Below are 19,446 nucleotides of genomic sequence, written 5' to 3'. Positions count from 1 at the left end.
TAAACTATTCATTTTATCTTTTATCAAAAGGCCGCCGGTATGTTTGAGATGAAACCCGATCCGGAACTTAAAAATTTAATCCAATCTCTAACTAAAAAGGTAGAGGCTATTTCTATTCAACAAATGTCTATCCCAGTTATGAATGTCAACTCCAATCCATGTAATTTCTGTTTGAGTCTAGAGCATCCCGACTCCTATTGTCCTTTCGCTTATAAGCAACAACAATCACAACAAGATAACGTTTGTTCCATTAGCAAACCTAACGCAGCTTGGTGACAAAACCCCAACTTCGGTTAGCGGAATAATCAACAACCTCCAAGGTTGTTTAACCCAAATGTTAAGCAAACAAACAATTATAACCAATCTCAACCACGATAAGGTCAAGCACAAGGTCAGGGTAATTATAATAATTATAATAATTATTATTATAATGCTAATAAAGGTATCGTTCCGATAAATAATAACTACCAAAATCCACCCATTAATAATCAACGTGACATAGTTCCTTTCACACAACCAATAGCAAATACTACTCCACAACCGGATCGTTTTGACACCTTTATGCAATCTCAACAACAAATTTTACAAGCCATCCAACTTTCTTTACAGCAGTTAGCTCAAGAGAAAGTACAACCCAAAGGTGTGTTTCCAGGACAAGCAATACCTAATCCTAAAACACCAAATACAGCCTTTGAAGTAAACAGTAATACTAGTAACGAAATTGCAAACGTAGGAGAGATAAATTCCATCACCACTCTCCGTTCCGGTAGAGTGGTGGATAACAAAGTAACTATGTTTATAGTTACCCCACAAGGAGTTCCTACACCATATATTATACTAAATACCAAAACAAAAACTGAAGATCCTACCCCTTTAGAGGTACCAGTTAAACCACAACCTAAGAAGCAAAAAGCAAAGGTTAGATATCCAGTAGAACCATATGCTAAACATAGTAAGAAACCACCGTTTCCCCAAAAATTACCTATGTTAAAAAGAGATACAAACTTTGACGAGATTAGTGACGTTTTAAAAATCTAACGATTAACCTACCGCTTCCTCGGCGCAATTAAAAATTACCTCACCCACACTAAGTTTCTTAAGGAGTTGTGCATTACTAGGAGTAGGACAAATATTCCAAAAGACGCCTTTCTCACCTAAGCGGGTTCCAACTTTATCGAGAACATAATGGAATAGTTAAGTACAAGGACCCTGGTCGTCCTACTGTACAATACACCTTATGAGATACTCACACGACCATTGCTTTATTAGACACGAGTGTTAACTTACTCCTTATTATTTATATAAACAAATAGGTTAGGTCCCGGAATGCAACCTACATCAATGGCGTTGCAATTAGTCGATAGATTATCATCAAGTATCCTAAAGTGTGTAGTGGAAAACGCTGTTGGTTAAGGTTCAAGATTTTTACTATCCTGCGGATTTTGTTATCCTCGATACAGAATTCTCGCTAACGACGATGTCCTGATCTTTTTAGGGTGCCCCTTCTTGGCATTTATATAAATTGCCCACGATGGTTTGATGTCCTTATCTTTTGGCCATCTTTCGTGAGGTCAATGTATTTAAACCGATCACCGCAGGTTCCCCGATTCCAATATCGATAGAAAGGTTAGTATGATCAAGAGTTTAGCTCATGATTATGTAGGGATGTCCATTCTGCCTAAACCCAAAACCCGCCCAAAACCGAAAAAAACCCGACCAACCCCCGCCTCGAGCGACAAAACCCGAACCCGAACCCGGACCGAAATACATAGGGTCGGGTTTGGTCACATCTATCTAAACCGGACCGACCGAACCCGACCCGATAATTTGGCCCTAAACCGTTAAAGGGTTAAAAATCCCGAAACCATATCCGACCGAACCAGACCCGAACCCAAAACCCGGTTATATAGGGTAAAATGCCTACCAAAATCCGAACCCGAACCCGGACCATAATTCCCAACAACTATATTTTTATTTATTATCTATTTATCTTCAACAAACTTTTAGTCTTTTGCTCATTACTATTTACTTTTGGTCTTCAAGACAAAAATTACCTTTGACCGCACCACTTACTACTCTTCTCTCTATTCCTCCAACAACTCCCCAAGAACAATACAACCCAATCACACGCGTTCATGATGAAGAGATTGGTGGGTTTGATGGTCTTTGCTAAGTTTGCATTCACTTTCGAAAATTTGCGGCACCTCCTCAAATATCTCTTTCTAAATGTGGTCACCAAGGTGAGCAAATCAACGAGTCATTCACACCACCACAAGAAAAAACTCCCAAAAGCCATCAATCTTATTGTCAAATCAATGTCGATTCACACCACCACAAGAAGTCGAAACTCCCCAAAACCATCAATCTTATTGAGTTATTGTCTTGGAATTGCTTGCTTTTGTGGTCTACTTTTTCTTTTCTTTTGCTTTTCAAAAATGCAATCCTGTGTTTTTGAATCTTTGATGATTGTTGGGTGGCTTTACGATGTTAAAGTTAAACGGATCAAATCCAATAAAAGAAGATGGCTTTTGATTAATTAGATGAAAAAGAGGTTTTTCTTGAGATCTTGAGATCTAATAACGAAAATGGCGTTCACGATGAAGAGATTTAATATTCTTTTATTTCATATATTTCGGTTTTACCATACCCGAAACCGAACCGAACCCGAATTTGCGAAATATAGGGTTAGGGTAGGGTTTGGTCACATGTATCAAACAAATACCGAACCCGAACCCGACCATAAAGAATAGGGCGGGCCGGTAACCCGATACCGCTCAAAACCCGAAAAATCGGGTTCGGGCCGGGTAGGGTACCCGTTTGGACATCCCTATGATTATGTCAAAACCACGTTTCCAAATAATCAGATGCACAAATTTCTTTCCTTTGGACGTTCCAACTTTAATACGGACTCCTTGGACGTGGAGGGAATTGGTGAAGATTTCCTTCAACTCTTTTGCAACTTTTCTTCGCCACCTCGAAAGTCCCCTCCTATTGATAACCATTCACCCACCTCGCATCATTCCCCTTCCATCAATGTACCCCATTCTACACCTTTTCAAAGGAACCTGGAGTTTGCATTTGACCCTCTTGTTTATTCTATGCTTAATGATTTTCTAAATCCGCCTAATACAGATATAATTCCCGAAGAAAAGGCACATGACACCTACATTTTCATAATTGAGACAGTTCCTACCTACACCATGAATGAGTTTTGTGCTAAACTCACATTCTCATTCTTTCCATTCTTTCCTTCTAATACTTATCCTTATCCACCATATCTTCCACAACCATCCATTTTTCCACACTTATTCACTTGGACAACCTCTCGTTCAAAGATGAATAAGAAGGTGCATGCTCGGTTACGTTTTAGGTCTATTAGACTTCGTTTTCATTCCACTAGGTTGCGCCATAGGAAATTTTGGTGCCTGATTATGTTTGGGGGTGCATTCCATGTTATTTATTTCTGAAAAGACCCACAACTCTTTAGGTTGTTGATATATGGAAACTGCAGGGTATTAATATATATATCCAGTTATTTGTTAAAGTCTCACGTATCTGACTATAAACGACTCATTTGGTTGTCTGGTGTACTTCCTATCACTTCCGTATACTGATACGTGCACTATTTAGGTAATCGGGCCCTCCCTATAGAGTGTGTGGCTGTAAGTACCGGATCCTAAGTCCACTGTAACGCCCGTATTTAAAATACATATTTATTAATTATTTATTTATTTAATTAATTAATTTAAAATTCGCTGGATTGGATTTGGGATACGCGAGCCTGATTTCTGGGTCCGAGTCTGTATTGGGCTTGGGTTTCAAACCCAAGTATATAATCACATTGTTCTAGATAATAGGATTTTTTTAGAGAATAAAATATAATAAAAATGGAGGCGGCTTGTTTGCTCGAGCGTTGGAGCGCGACGATTCGGACTAGGAGGATTCGTAGGAGTTGTTAATACAGGTGAGTAGATTAGTTTTCTATTTCACGAAATATGTTAATTATCCTGGTATTAATATTCGTCCTGTCATTGGTAAAACTGTCGTTATTAAAACTTATTAAAATCTGTTGAAACTCGGAAATTGGATTGGAACTGGTGGAAGCTTGAAACAAGCTGTCAATGGCGGCTAAAGCCCCTATACATTATGGATTGAACTGGTAGATAGTTGTGTTTATAGTTTGAGGTTTGGTTGGGGCTGTCGAGATTGAAATGGGTGGTTGAACTGTCGGTGGTAGTGGGGAGTTTGGGTGTTGATTGAAACTTCAAGGACGCGAGAATGGCGGTCGGATCCAGGGACGACCCTGCGATAATGTACGGTGGTGGTGTTGATGTTGTAGGTTGAACGGTTATTTTGTACTGGGGATGATTTGGTGCTAGAGAATTGGTTCTGTCGAAGCTTGAAGCTTCGACAGGCACTAATGGCAGCGCTGTGGAGGAAGGGTCGATCAAATTTATAGGGTAGTTGTTTTGGTTATATTAAAATTGATCGTTGAATGTTTGAATTTGGTGGGGGGATGTCGGAGGTTGTATAAGCGTTAATGGCGGCGGGAATGATTTCCAGATCTAGTTTTGGTGAAGTTTGGATTTTAGGATTTGAGGTTTTTGCCTTAATTAAAGTGGTAGGGGTTTTCGCAGGGATTAAAACCGCTTGGTTGAATTGGGTGGTCGAGTGGAGGTCGATCTGGTGGTGGAGGCTGCTGGAGGAAGGAGATGACCGGTTTGGGCCTGGGGCTTGGGCCTTAGATGGTTGCTGGGCCGAATTCTATTTTAGTTGGTTTGGGCTCATTTAGTTTAAGTTGTTTTGGGCCAGTTCAGTTTAAAGTTGTGGGGCCGGTTTCTAGTTTGGTTTTCATGTTGGATCTGGCTAATATTATTTGAACCTTTGGTTGAGTCATAGGCTTGGCTAGTTGGGTCTGAACCATGACCCTAACCATGACTTTAACCATGAGCCCATGAGCCATGCACCTTTACCTTAGCCATGACATGAACTATGACCTTAGCCATGAACCATGGCTATGACCCTGAACCTGTTGAACATGGAAACGACAGTTTGACTTTGACAATGATGTGTTGACTTTGACAATGACGTGTTGACTTTGACTTTGACCATTGACCGTTGACTTTTTCCAGTTTTTCACATATTTAAGAATATGGACAAATGTAGTAATAAAATATTGTCGGAAATTGTATAATTTTGTTTGTCTTTACCAAATTAAGATTTAACGTGGGTAGTGTGTAAAACCTATAATATATTGGCACGTAACAAGCGGGGAATTTTTATAGGACTTAGATATATACGTTTTTACGAGAATTAAATTATATATGGACTTAGATTCATAGACTTTGATTGTGGAATGTTGACTGTTTAATTGTGTTAGGTTTTTATATATTAAATTGTCTGGACAAATCAAATGCTAAAATGCTGTGGAAGCTTGTATAAATTTGGTTGTCATTATCTAAGAAAGATTTGACGTTGATATTTTATATTTTGACACGCGTGTGAGATAGAAACTTTAGGAGATATAATATTCCTAAAACGCTATAAAAATATTATATGATACGTTTTGAAGCAATTGTGACATTATATAATATGTTGGGATATATATATTAAATGCAATAGTTGTGGAGAAATAAATGTATAAACCCTCCATTATTTTATCTGTGAGATGCTAGTAGAGTATTTGTGGATATTTCCCACGGGAGTGAGGCGTAGTGCAATAATACATTGGCACGTGAAAGAATGAAAGTGGTTACGAGATATAATTGAGATATTTCTAAATATTGTGGCTTAGTGCAATAAGATATTTGACCTGCACGTGATATAGTGGAATTATTATGAGTCATAAATGTATAACACCTGAATAAATTACGTAACGAAAATCCTAGAACCTACAACTTATGTGATTTGCCCTGTATGGGCGTGTGCAATTTGATTGGCCCTTATATAGGGTGTATATATAAGATGTTGATTGACCCATGTGTTGGGCAATCGTAGCGAATAATGGTGGCTTGATTATTCCATTAAAAATTAGAACGAGACGCCGATATTTTATGCGAATAGTGGCGACTTACATAATGGCTTTAGTGTGAGGGTTACGGTGTCGCGACATCCCCGCCGGGGTAGTTCATACGACGGAGTGGTTCATTATGTAAAGGGGAGGCATGTGGATATACATGTTCGACGTTGAGAAGCGATTGTGGTAGCCAAGGAAACTAGGTAAGACATAGATACGACGTGATTTTAGGGACACACAAAGAAAGCCTTAATTAATATAATTATGGTAATATGTTGGTTAATGATATATCTTTAGATAGATGATTGTATATGGTTTTGGAGAAGGGTGGGTCAAACTAATTATTGGTGCAGGGACGACCCACTTTGTAATTGAGCATGAAATGCGGTAAGTATAGAATATGTTTGGCTGGTTATTAGTTTAGTTAAAACTTAAGGCGCCTCGTGAAGGAACTAAATGTCTTTTATTATGCGTATGGTTTGTTGTGTGGTTAGTGGAAAGTTAAGGCGCCTCAGTAGAAGAACTACCTGCCTTACTTAGTATACTTAAGGATGTTGTATTAGTTGTTAGAAGTTAAAGCGCCTCGATGGAGGAACTAACTGCCTTGTAGATTGTGTAAGTATATGCATAAGTATATGTTGTATTTTAGGGCTACTCACACCTGCATTGTTTATAATGGTGACCTGATTTGCATGTTTGCTTATCGGGTGTGTTCATCAAATGAACATAGTTGATAAGTCTTGACAGGTTTAGTGTTGAAGAAAGTTGGTTGTTGCTTGTGGGTTGCGTTAGCGTCGCATTCAGGATATGTTTTGTTTTTCCTTAAGGTGTAATAGATTTTTAGTTGAGACAAATGTTGTTTTATATTTTCAATTATATTTAAATAAAGAGTTATTGAAAAGAGGTTTGTAACCTAATATTATTTGTAAATTTTTGTAATGAAGAGGACTTTTGTTTAACTTAAAAAATTTATTGGTTTTTAATTATCCGCATATTTAAACTGTTTATGGGTTTTTGGGAGTTAAGAATGCGTCACACCTCAAAGATCGAAGAATCGGGAACAAATATTGTTTTTCCGAATTCTATCGAAATTCGAGGTGTGACATCCACGGTCAACATAATTCACGTTTTCCACTCTTGCATGTTTTCTCAGTTTTTTAGTCATGTTCTTCTATAGTGTGAATTATACATTTATTGCTTTCTCATTTTTCTTATATTAACTTTTATTCATAAAAAATAAAAAAATTTGTTAAAATCACAAACATAGTAAGTTAAGAAGTCTCGGGAATCTGACTTTAAAAGACCCACTTTTTAAAACAAATTTTCTCAACTCTCTGTCTAAAATTTGTTTGGGAGTGGGGTGTTCGTTCAAACCTGGTTTGTTCAACTCTCTAGTTGTGTTGGTTAGACCGTTTAATTGTATTACGATTCGGGTTGACATTTTCTATCAAGTTAGATTTCATTCGTTCGCATAACTTACAACATGCACGCACTTTAAGGCATTTTTCATCTTCTTATATGTCACCCACGGTCGGAATAGAGTGTTTTATGGATCATTAGATTGGAAATTCTCTCCTGATCATTTCCATATCTCATTCGCATAAATCGGACAGGTAACGAAGTGGGAATTTTAGTTTAAAGTTGCGTGAAAAATCGACAAAAATCGGAAAATCAATTTGGGCTTGGGCCCAACGCACGCACGTGCGTCTCCTTCCTCCGAATCAAACAGAATCGCGATTCTTTCCATTTCTGCCATTACTAAATTCAAAAAACTAACCAAAAATAAAAATAAAAAGAAACCTTAATACACCCACGCCCACAATATAATTCCACATTCAATTCTTCTCCAAAACACTCCTCCACTAATCCCAAAAATTCCCACCACCGAAAAACACCCAAAACCTCAAAGAATTTGGAAGTGTCGCGCCACCCCCGTGCCACCACTACTATTGTGTTAGTGAGGGAGTCTCAAACTCCATTCCCACAGTCTAGTTAAACCCCCAAATCGTTCTAAGATATCATGGCTCAAAAATGAAGGTTGTTGCCGGAACAAGCGTTTAAGGCCGACCGCTTTGCGCCATTTTATGGTGACGAGATGATTAAGAGGGGTTGGAATCGGTTGTGGTACTCGACACATGAATTCTACCACCCCGATTTGGTCGAGCAGTTCTATAAGAAGAGAGAGTTGGACGGTCAGAAAATATTCATGAAAGTGGGTTGGGACTAGGAGAGAGAATTATCGAGGCGAAATTGGCTGAAATTTTAGGCATTACGCTGGGGCGAAACCCTAGAAGTCCGCGGTGTAGGAGTCCCGATTATCTTTGGAGTTCCTGCATTGATGAACGACACCCTTATGGAGGGTCAATATAATACGACTTCTCATTGTGCTCGACAGTCATATCTGCGAACCAACCAACCGGGTCAGCTCGGTGGATTGGTAAAACGCGTTAGGAAGGAGAAAGTGAAGCGACATTGGGTTCACATGTCTGCACGTTCTTTGGATATTGCAAGAAAAGAGGTATGAATTCTGTATCCTCGAGTTTTTGCTAAATATGATTAGAGGAGTTGGGAAGAGTATCGCACCAGTTCCTGTTTTAATTACGAAGATAATGTTGTCTTGGGGAATAAACCAAGAACCGAAATGATAATGTTGAAATTGCATGCAAATGAAAGTAGTTATAAGGAGTATATCCAAAAGACTTGGATGTTGCCGGAGGATAGGGTAATGGATTCGGATGAGGAAGGGGAGGACATGACATGGTTGGATGAAGATGCCTTGGAGAGGCGTACATCTGATTCAAAACGCATGTCAATGTTACATACTAGCGTGCGTTGCATTTACGCTATTTGTGAAGATATACGAGATAAACAGATTATAGTTCGAAATAAACAAACAAACCTTAACACGAGTGTTGGAATACTCAAAAAGGGTCAAAAAGATATCTTGATTAACATGGAGAATATCCACCAGCGTCACCAAGCCCGATTATCTGACAATAAATCTTCCGAGATGGAAGCCGCAGCTTGTTCCGAAGTAGATTCTACGACTCATGCCACCTTTGGAGGGTTCTGTTTTAGATGAGTCTGAGAGGCATGAGCGTCGTCGCCAAAGAACGAATGGATTGGGCCCTTTTTCATCCCATGACCAATCTCCATCTCAGGGCCCTTCTTCATCATATGGCTAGGTGTTCGAATAATTTTATGTTTCATTGTTATTTAGTTGTTTTTATTGTTTTATTAGTCAGATATTAGTTAAGTAATTAAATTTGAATTTGGTTGTTTTATGTTGTTTGAATTAAAATTTAATATAATTTGGTTATTTTTGAATTGTGCGTGGTTGTTATCATTAATCCCACCTTCCCGAATTGTTTGGGGGTGGTATTAAATAGCATAGCATAATTCGTTTTTATGTTCGTCTATTTTAGAATTTATTTTGGACTGAAGGTTGAGAATATGACCGATATGGCCATCGCTATGAATAGATATTGTGGTAGGAAGAAATCTCGATGAGTTAGGCAATTTCTATCCTAAATTCAACCTAAAAGATATTAGGGTTGTCTTAGAATCAAGAATATGAGTTATTTATGTTTTCGGGTTTGGAAATTTTATTATTTTCGGCAATTGCCTTAAAGCTTTTTGGCAACTTCCCGATTCATTTTAGCAATTTAAAACCTATAAAAAATGCATTCATTCTACACTCACAACCCCAACTACATCTCACATTCATCTCTCACGTTTCACTCCCACTTTACCTTATTTTTCATTTGCACTTCAGCCTATCAGCTCCCGAGCACAAAAAGCAAAGGAGAAGCCACACACTCACACGCTGTCGAGAAAATCCTACCTCGAAGAAGCGACCTATGCCCTACTCATTTTGAAACCGGTAGCGCTACTGCGCCCAAAACATTGGAATTCTAGTTTTCATCTGGAGCACCACCCGCGCCCATCCCAGGCTAATAGTAAGCGCACCTTGCGCCCAAGTGCCTGGACCTCAAATATCACCAGAGCACCACCCGCGCCCATCCCAGGCATAGCTTGAGCGCACCCTGCGCCCTTACCCCTGTGGGCACCAAAAATTTCTAGTTTTCCGAAGGTTGTTCTAGGATCCTTCACATCTTTTCTAGCAAGTTTATTGGGGATGACATTCCCTCGTATCATACTGGAACAGTCATTTGAAGATTTATTCCAAAGTGACACCTATGGTACGTGGTTTCGCGAACTGATCATTCTACCAGAATGGGAGCCACTATTGGTAAGTCCTGATAAACTTTATTCTCCCACACTTACATCTTATTTTTATGATAACTGTAAGTTCTTTGATAGACCAGATGGAGAACAAGTGTTCTCCATCACCATCAGGGATGAACCAATGGAAATTTCCAGATTCTTGATAGCCTTTGTGCTTAGACTTGCTATGCCGGCCGAAATACAAGACTCATGGGCCTATTTGGTAGATAATATGTACATGTATAACTATGATTATTTGCATGAGTATTACGGGGCAGGAATCTTTAGGATAGAGGACCAAGGGGATTATAACGTCGCCCTTGGTAGCCTGTCTATGAACATGGGCACTGTTATGTTTTGGATTATGCTCATCATTAGAGGGGGGAATGGCGTTATTCTTCTGTAAATGACAAAACTTGTGATATTTTCCTTGCTTTAGTTGGGGGACTTACACTTTATGATATTCCCCATACCTTAATGTCTAGTTTAGCCCGAGCCCATGGCAAGAGGCATGAGTACCTTCTTATGCCTGTTTTAATTTGCCGTATAATGCTATGTTTCTTCCCTATTTTTTGTGCCCGTTTCACGGATTGGGTTGGGGTCGACATTGTGAGACCCACCAATTGTATTATTCGATCGTTCCGTGCAATGACTTGGCAAGGGTGGAGGATACAACATCATCAGGTTGCGCCTTACACCCCATCCGACCAAGTGGCGCTTGACAGGTTAGCTATAGTAGACGATAAGTGGCGTGAAGCCTGACAAATTACCATGGCATGGCGGGGATCTTGAAGGAACCTCATTTCTTTATTAAGGATGAAGAGGGAAATGAGGAGGAAAATGTTTAAACGGGAGTGCAGGTAAGTTTTTATTTTAGTTAGTGTCTACTTATGTCCCAAGCAAATTTGTTTCTCATTAACCCCATTACGGGTGGAACTCTTATAGAGTTGCGTCAGATTTCTTTTCTATATTAGTATGTTATAACCTTGTTTTGCAGATATTTCGGAATTTCACGCGTTTCAATGGTATTTTCCTACCCTCTTTATTTAAAATACTTTGAGGACAAGGCATGCTTCTTGTTTAGGAGGGGGGTATAGAAACACGTGTAATTAAGGCATCTGTTAGGATATAGATATGTATAATATGCACTTGTTTTCTAGCTAAAAAAAATTTAAAAATTTTAAAAAATATATAAATAAAAAGTATGCTATACACTTAGGAATATTGGTATTGTTTTCTTTCTCAATGCTCTCAATAATCTAGAAGTCTCACATAGCTTTTGCATTAGAATAGTTTTTAGAAACTTAGGCTAATATGTAGGTAATAATCCTTGCATCTACCTATAAATATGTTACATGAGTATCTATGATTGTTGGTAGTAAGTTTCTAAAATCTAGGCTAAAGTACTTATTCTACAAATCCTGTGAGAATATAGCCTAAGGCCTTATATGAGTGAAACATTGGATAAATGACACAAGGGAGAAGTAAAATCTGGATAGAGAAATCACACGTCCACTTGCTTGATCACTATACCATATCCTAAGCGAGAATTTAGGCCCTCTTTGGAGTGATATAGCCAGAAATTCAAACCTATGAATTATTTTCCGCTAGTCACCCCTCTGAGCCTTTCATAAACCACAAATCTTTTACCCTATTACAAAACAAAACAAAATAAAAAAAAAAACTACCCAATTCTTTGAATAAGTCTGAGAATAGAGATGAAGAATAGAAAATAGAAGAACCTTTGAAATCAAGAATTTGTTAGTCGCTTCAGATAAGAAAAGGAAGTTTCCATCCAAAAAAAAGTAATAATAATCAAAGGAGTCAAAAGCCAAAGAAAAAAGAAAAATATGGCTAAGGATGGAAACAAAGTGTAGAAGCAAAAGTAAAGAACAAGGGTTTCTTTAGTTACATAATATGAAGCCTCTATTATCTCAGACTTGTCCTTTTTGAATATCCATTTCTTTCCTTCTTAAAACCATCTCATAATCCCCGCAACACCTAATAAAGACCTCTAGCTCAATTAGGAATATGTTAGTGTGATAGTAAGTGACAGATGTGTTTGATCGACTCCAACTTCCTTGTGTGTCATTGAGTTTGTAAGGTAAAGTGTGCCCACTACACACTGGAGTAGAGAAACTTGAGTGGAAAAATCAGAGTGGTTTTTGTCTTGACATTTAAGTGAGGACCTACTTAAGGGCGCTATTCGAAGTTTTGAAAAGCGGACACGCTAGTTCATCTCATAGTATTACTCATTGTAAATATGTTTATTAAGTAGATGATAGATTATTATGCATATATTAGCTTAGGTTTTAGACTTGATTATTCTGTATTCATTGCTAGTGAGATATATAGATAATTGAGACATAGATAAAGAAAACAATAGTTTTATTTAAATGTCGTTGTAGTATAGATGAAGTTTGTGAGTACCTTCAATGAAAAACTCTCCGCGAGGGCTATAACTCGTCCACTAGGGAATTCCTAGTGGTTTAAGGCCTTGTTGCATATGGTCAATGCAATCGCACTCGGCGAAACGAGATTAGTTAGAACTCCATACGCCCAGCTCTTCAGTTGGGGCGACTAAGTTACGATTAATTATTCTAAGTTAGTCGATAGCCACTTTGAATGATAATATGAGGATCGCGATGATAGACCGATCATTTATCTTGACTTAATTCAACGAATTGCATGAAATTTTGCATCTATCAGTATTGTGTCGTATCAGCATTATGATGTAAGGCATCCTGATTCTATCACATACTTATCCATGAAAAATCAAGTCGTCGTTGCCACGACAATACTGGATTAACCACTTATGTTGTCAGATGATTCCAACGAGCTTGGCACGGATAATGTCTCGGTATCTACCGACGACAATCATGCAGCTGACGATGCTCCAGAATTCCTGATGACCAAAAACTCTATCGCAACGGCACAAGTCTCAATCCCATCCTTTCGTTGTTTAGGCAAAACGAACGATTTACTTGGCCTCAAAGAAATTCATTCAGGACTATATGAACAACACTCCGGGGGCGAAGTCTCTCTCACATAGCAATGACCCAATGGTATTGGTGGTCATACATGTCAAAGAATGTTAAGCATTTGTCCGAGAAGTGTGTGCCTTGTCAAAAACGTGATAGATGATATGGGTCAAACTTCATGCGACGAAGCGTCATCCAATCCATAAACCTTGCTTATTTGCGAAATGGGGCCTTGACATTGTTGGTTTATTTCCGACTGCCCCTGACAGTGTTCGTTTCTTGCTCGTTGCAACAAATTATTTTACTAAGTGAGCGGAAGCCCCAATCCATGCTTTAGACGTTAAAAATTTCTTATGGCGTGACATTATTTGCCATTTTGGTATTCCAGCATCGTTGACTTCTTACAATGACAAATAATATGTCGTCAACGACATTTGATAATTTTGTTTTGCCTTTACAATTAGTCACAATTTCTCGTCACCATACCATCCTTTATTCGATACAGAAACTTAAAGAAAAAACGGACAACACTCTATTAGTTCCAATAGTATAATTATGTTTTCATTGCAACCTTATTATCGCTATGAAAAAATTTGACGAAGTTACCACATTTAGCTTCATCAGTCTAAGTTTGAACGCTTTTACGCTCGCTTAGTTCGTTACTATTGCTATGACAAAATCTGACAAAGTTACCACGTTTAGTTTCGTCAGTCTAAGTTTGAACGTTTTTACGCTCGCTTAGTTCGTTACTATCGCTATGACAAAATCTGACGAAGTTACCACGTTTAGTTTCGTCAGTCTAAGTTTGAACGTTTTTACGCTTGCTTAGTTTGTTACTATCGCTACGACAAAATCTGACGAAGTTACCATGTTTAGCTTCGTCAGTCTAAGTTTGAACGCTTTTATGCTCGCTTAGTTCGTTACTATCGCTACGAAAAAACCTGACAAAGTTACCACGTTTAACTTCGTAAGTCTAAGTTTAAATGCTTTTACGCTCGCTTAGTTCGTTATTATCGCTACGACAAAATTTTCGCGTTTAGCTTCGTCGGCCTAAGTTTGAACGCTTTTACGCTCGCTTAGTTTGTTACTATCGCTACGACAAAATCTAACGAAATTACCACGTTTAGCTTCGCCAGTCTAAGTTTGAACGCTTTTACGCTCACTTATTTCGTTACTATCGCTACGACAAAATCTGACAAAGTTACCACGTTTAGCTTCGTCAGTCTAAGTTTGAACGCTTTTACGCTCGCTTAGTTCGTTACTATCGCTACGAAAAAACCTGACGAAGTTACCACGTTTAGCTTTGTCAATCTAAGTTTGAACGCTTTTACGCTCACTTAGTTCGTTACTATCATTACGACAAAATCTGACGAAGTTACCACGTTTAGCTTCGTCAGTCTAAGTTTGAACGCTTTTACGCTCACTTAGTTCGTTACTATCGCTACGACAAAATCTGACGAAGTTACCACGTTTAGCTTCGTCAGTCTAAGTTTGAACGTTTTTACGCTCGCTTAGTCCGTTACTATCACTACGACAATATCCGACTAAGTCACTGTGTTTCTTTTTGTCAGTCGAAGTTTGAACGTTTTTACACTCACTTAGTCTAATTTTGCCGAGTTAAGTTAGCATTGGGGGCGTTTTTCTCTATATGGGGGTGTCTCATTCTATTTCATTTCAATTACATAAATCAACAACATTGTCAGTTTTCCGCAGGTATGTTATCTGTCACAACAACAATATTCAGTAGCAAACCCATACTTTATTTTTATTTTTCATCAAAAGAAGTTTTAGCTCTATGATATTACATTCACACAATTATCTAATCAATTGTCTTACGGTCGCTCGATTAAATCTTTGTTTTCTTCTTCGAAATTTGCATTCGCTTCGCTTAGCACTTTCGGTTAACTATCTTCCGCATTCATTATTTTTTCTAAGGCATTGGACCGATATTTTTTAGAGACACTTTTCATCGATTTTTCTGAGCGAAAATTTTCTCCGACTTTTTTATTTCTTCTATGGCATTGCGGCGCGATCACCCTGAGCAAAACCTTTCTTCAACTTCTTTATTTTTTCTACGGCATTATGATCTTTCCACTCGAAACTTTTTGTCAATATCTTTTGCTCGTAATTCCGCCGTTTTAACCTGCGACGAAAATACAAATCTTTTCATCAGTCTTTCAGACTTAACCAAAATTTGAAGCTAACTGATAAAAAAATACTAACATACTTGTTTCATGCTGTCGAAATTTTTTGACACCGCTTTGTCATATTCTCCGAACTTTTCTCCGTCTTTTTCGGCAGCCCAAAATAACTCAATAATTGCATTTTTTTTTACTCAACGAAATTGCACTCCCGCAACTTAATTTGACCATCGCCGCGGCATCGTGTATTCGTTGTTTCTATCACCTTCTTTCCACCTCACCGAGTCTACGATCGTCATCGAGTTTTCTTCTTCTCGATTATGTTTTGCCCATATAATACGGTCGTTTCTACCTGTGGAAAAAAAATCCTCATCAGTATCAATAAAATTTCCAAAAAAAAAATGAAAAGAAAAAATGGAAGGCATTGGAGGATTCACTAAAAAAAAAAAAAATAAAAAATACAGCTTGACTTGGGGGGTGGTGGTTTAGTAGCAGTAGGCGGCATGGTGGCTTTGTTACCTATTCCATTAGGAACCGTAGATTTTTTGGTACACCATATTCATGCATTTACGATCCATGTGACGGTATTGATTTTGTTGAAAGGTGTTCTATTCGCTCGTATTTCCCATTTGATACCTGATAAAGCAAATCTTGGTTTTCGTTTCCCTTGTGACGGACCTGGAAAAGGAGGGACATGTCAAGTATCCGCTTGGGATCATGTCCTCTTAGGTCTATTCTAGATGTACAATGCTATTTCAGTAGTAATATTCCATTTTAGTTGGAAAATGCAGTCAGATGTTTGGGGTAGTATAAATGATCAAGGGGTGGTAACTCATATCACGGGAGAAAACTTTGCGCAGAGTTCCATTACTATTAATGGGTGGCTCCGTGATTTTTTATGGGCCCAGGCATCCCAGCCTCCCAGGTAATTCAGTCTTATGGGTCGTCATTATCGGCATATGGCCTTTTTTTCTTAGGTGCTCATTTTGTGTGGGATTTCAGTTTAATGTTTCTATTCAGCGGTCGCAGTTATTGGCAAGAACTTATTGAATCTATCGTTTGGGCTCATAACAAGTTAAAAGTTGCTCCTGCTATTCAGCCTAGAGCCTTGAGCATTGTACAAGGACGTGTTGTAGGAGTAACCCATTACCTTATGGGTGGAATTGCCACAACATGGGCGTTCTTCTTAGCAAGAATTATTGCAGTAGGATAACAGCTAGGAGGATTTGAAAGGCATTATGGCATTACGATTTCCAAAGGTTTAGCCAAGGCTTAGCTCGGGACCCCACTACATGTCGATTTTGGTTTGGTATTGCTACCGCGACATGACTTCGAGAGTCATGATGATATTATTGAAAGAGCGTCTTTATCGAAATATTTTTGCTTCTCACTTCGGGCGGTTAGCAATAATTTTTCTATGGACTTCCGAAATCTGTTTCATGTAGCTTGGCAAGGAAATTTTGAGTCATGGGTACAGGACCCTTTACACGCGTAAGACCTATTGCTCATGCAATTTGGGATCCTCATTTTGGTCAACCAAATGGGAAGCCTTTACTTTCGAGGAGGTGCTCGGGCCCGATGAATATAGCTTATTCGGTGTTTATCGGTGGTGGTATACAATTGGCTTGCGCACTAATGAAGATCTTTATACTAGAGCTCTTTTTTATTATTTCTTTCTGCCATATCCTTAATAGTGGGTTGGTTACACCTACAACCGAAATGGAAACCAAACGCGTTTAGGTGGTTCAAAATGCCGAATCTAAGCCTCAACCATCATTTGTCAGGACTCTTCGGAGTAAGTTCCTTGGCCTAGACGGGGCATTTAGTTCACGTCGCTATTCCCGCATCTAGGGGAAAGTACGTTCGGTGGAATAACGGTGGAATAATTTCTTAGATGTATTACCGCATCCCCACAGGTTAGGCCCGCTTTTTACAGGTCAGTGGAATCTTTATACCCAAAACCCCGATTCCGGTAGTCATTTATTTGGTACCTCCCAAGGGAGGGGGGGACTGCCATTCTAACCCTTCTTAGGGGATTTCATCCACAAACGCAAAGTTTATGGCTGACCGATATTGCTCATCATCATTTAGCTATTGCAATTATTTTTCTCGTTGTTGGTCATATGTATAGCACTAACTTCGGGATTAGGCACAGTATAAAAGATCTTTTAGAAGCACATATTCCTCCGGGGGGTCGATTGGGGCGTGGACATAAGGGTCTTTATGACACAATCAATAATTCGATTCATTTTCAATTAGGCCTTGCTCTGGCCTCTTTGAGGGTTATTACTTCTTTGGTAGCTCAACACATGCACTCTTTACATGCTTATGCATTCATAGCACAAGACTTTACTACTCAAGCTGCGTTATATACCCATCATCAATACATTGTAGGATTCATCATGACAGGAGCCTTTGCTCATGGAGCTATATTTTTCATTAGAGATTACAATCCGGAGCAGAATGAGGATAATGTATTGGCAAGAATCTTAGACCATAAAGAAGCTATCACATCCTATTTAAAAGCCGAGCTGTTTAAGGATTCCATACCACAGGACTTTATGTTCATAACGACGTGATGCTCGCTTTTGGTACTCCGGAGAAACAAATATGTTCTTAATTTCCTGGCATGGATATTGGCAGGAATTAATTGAAACTTTAGCATGGGCTCATGAATGCACGCCTTTGGCTAATTTGATTCAATGGAGAGATAAACCAGTGGCTCCGTCTATTGTGCAAGCAAGATTGGTTGGATTAGCCCACTTTTCTGTAGGTTATATATTCACTTACGCAGCTTTCTTGATTGCCTCTACATTAGGCAAATTTGGTTAATTCATTTTTTGAATGAATATGTTCTATCATCGACAATCTCATTTTGTTCAATGTAGAGGGTGGTCCACCTTCTTATATTTCTACATCTAGGATCCGATTTGTATCATTGATAATAATAGGAACTGAACCATTATGGCTAGGAAAAGTTTGATTCAGAGGGAGAAGAAGAGGCAGAGATTAGAACAGAAATATCATTTGATTCGTCGATCCTCAAAAAAAGAAATAAAAGAAATTCCATCGTTGAGTGATAAATGGGAAATTTATGGAAAATTACAATCTCCACCACACAATAGTGCACCTACACGTCTTCATCGACGTTGTTTTTCGACCGGGAGACCGAGAGCTAATTATCGAGACTTTGGGTTATCCGGACACATACTTCGTGAAATGGTTCATGCATGTTTGTTACCAGGTGCAACAAGATCAAGTTGGTAAGGATAAAACTATCCCTTCATGTTTCTATTGATCTCTATGATCGATGATCATAGAGATCCCCCTTTACCATTTTGTATAAATGAGCTATTCTATTTGTATAGGTATGGTAGAGGGGCATATCCAATCCTCATTTGTACATTAGTTCCTATCTCCTCTCTTCAATGCGGGGTAGAGCAGCTCGGTAGCTTCATAAGGCTCATAACCTTGAGGTCCGCGGGTTCAAATCCTGTCTCCGCAATATTGATCGATTTTTTTGTCAAAAAAATTTTAGGTAGGACTCTGTTAACTAGTCAGTAATTACTATTTTTCTTTTTGGATTGAAGGAAAAGAAGTAGGAAGAGAAGATAGAACCATTACACTATCGTAGTAAACTCTACCGAATCATTCATCCTATTACATTATTTCACTATAGGCGGATAGCGGGAATCGAACCCGCGTCTTCTCCTTGGCAAAGAGAAATTTTACCATTCGACCATATCCGCAATTTTTTTTTTTTTTGTTCCTGATAAGCACGTATATGTCCTCACATATATGATATATCATGCTTGGATCATTATTTTGCAGGGACAGATACTATTTCCAGATTCATAACAATTCCAATTATTCTTATAATTCTAATTATATAACATACATGAAACAAAAAAAGAAATATTATATATTTTTTTGAGGTGGGAGAAGCAGCTAAGAGAGCAGCGGCAGGGAAAATGGAGAAGCATGAGGAAGCTTGCACGGCTAACCAGCATTGTTTCATTCCGTTTAGTTTTGACACTTTCGGTTTCTTGGAACAACAGTCGGTTGAGCTATTCTTCAAAAG

General features: G+C 38.6%; 1 non-coding gene across 1 annotated transcript; it reads right to left on the bottom strand.

Moving 5' to 3' along the window:
* Positions 1 to 19,043: 19,043 nt before the first annotated feature.
* On the bottom strand, positions 19,044 to 19,114 carry TRNAG-GCC (transfer RNA glycine (anticodon GCC)). The gene has a single exon. It is a non-coding gene; the product is annotated as a tRNA-Gly (tRNA).
* Between the last annotated feature and the right edge of the window lie 332 nt (positions 19,115 to 19,446).

Source organism: Coptis chinensis, chromosome 1, assembly GCF_015680905.1.
Source record: "Coptis chinensis isolate HL-2020 chromosome 1, ASM1568090v1, whole genome shotgun sequence".
Taxonomy (NCBI): Eukaryota; Viridiplantae; Streptophyta; class Magnoliopsida; order Ranunculales; family Ranunculaceae; genus Coptis; species Coptis chinensis.
Note: the sequence above shows the minus strand (reverse complement) of the source record. Positions and strands in the feature narration are given on the sequence as shown.